Raw genomic sequence first — 1,532 nt, forward strand, 5'->3', positions numbered from 1 at the left:
AACTCCCCTAGAGTTAAACAGTTGAGTTTTACCGTTTTCGAATCCATTCAGCCGATCTCCGGGTCTGGCGGTAGCACTTTTAGCTGTAGCTTAGCATAGATCATTGAATCTGATTAGACCGTTAGCATCTCGCTCAAAAATGACCAAAGAGTTTCGATATTTTTCCTATTTAAAACTTGACTCTTCTGTAGTTACATCGTGTACTAAGACCGACGGAAAATGAAAAGTTTGTGATTTTCTAGGCCGATATGGCTAGGAATTATACTCTCGCCGTACTATGGGTGCAGCAGGCACAACGATATTACGCAGCGCCTGAAAATAGTCCCCAGCACGCTCCCTGTGCAAGCAGGTGGTCACGTTGGTTATGTTGACGTAACTCTAGGGTAGTTGTAAAATGAGCCTATTTTCAAAAATAGTGGAGTGTTCCTTTAAATTCTATGAAAACTGTTCCTACACTCCATGAAAGTATCTGAATAGCTATGCATACTGCTGATACAGCTGCACGAAAGTACTTAGAATTACTATAAGCGTCTTTATTAAACAATGAAACGCAAACATGTAATGCTTATTTTGCTTTGAAGAGTTCACAAATGCCCTGTGTAAGCCCTGTTAAATAAACGAAGTAATAAAAGCCTATTTCAATTTTTTAGAGTTACTTACCCCATGTGTTATCACTGAAATTTCATGCAACCAGATACTTTCTGCTGCCGCTGCTATAAACAACAGTATTAATTTGACTTGATTTGCTATGCATACTACTATTAACAGTTCGCTAATAACGCCTTTAAACTATCACTAAACATGACTTTCATAATAAACTCTTCGCTATCGCTGAACCAAGGTAATGAGGGAAATAGAGATGTTGCCCCTTTAAGAATGAGCGCTCCCTCTTCTGAAGTGCATTGCAATGCGACACGAGTACACGTATGAGAGGGTATATTATTTTCTGTTGCTCATTAAGTTATGGTTAAATAGGTAAGGCTGTTGACAGTATGACGTTTATGAAAGAAAGTTATACGGGTTCACCTTGACTTAAAATCCGTTCGCGGTTAAAGGGGTCATCGGATGCCCATTTTCCACAAGTTGATATGATTCTTTAGGGTCTTAATGAAAAGTTTATAACATACTTTGGTTAAAATTTCTCAATGGTAGTGTAAAACAACACCATTTTTACCCTATCAAAATCAGCTCTGCAGACATCGACCCGTTCTGTTGCATGTCCCTTTAAATGCTAATAAGTTCTGCTGACCCCGCCCCTCTCTTCTGTGGGGTGACGAGCGGTGCTCTGAGAGACTGTAAACTTTAGCCGCATTTAGCCGCGAAACTTGCTAACTAGCATGTTATTAGGAAAGGCGATTGCAAAGATTCATAAAAAAACCCTTATACTCACTTCTTCTGTAGATGAAGCTGGATCACGAATGATTTGCGCAAACATAAACCCATTTAGGTAGATTGTGGGCGCATTCCCTTCAAAAACAAATGTAATCCACTGCGTCTTCAGCGGCTCAGATGTCGGGAGTAAATGACGACTG

Source organism: Sinocyclocheilus anshuiensis, unplaced genomic scaffold, assembly GCF_001515605.1.
Source record: "Sinocyclocheilus anshuiensis isolate Anshui unplaced genomic scaffold, SAMN03320099.WGS_v1.1 scaffold694, whole genome shotgun sequence".
NCBI lineage: Eukaryota > Metazoa > Chordata > Actinopteri > Cypriniformes > Cyprinidae > Sinocyclocheilus > Sinocyclocheilus anshuiensis.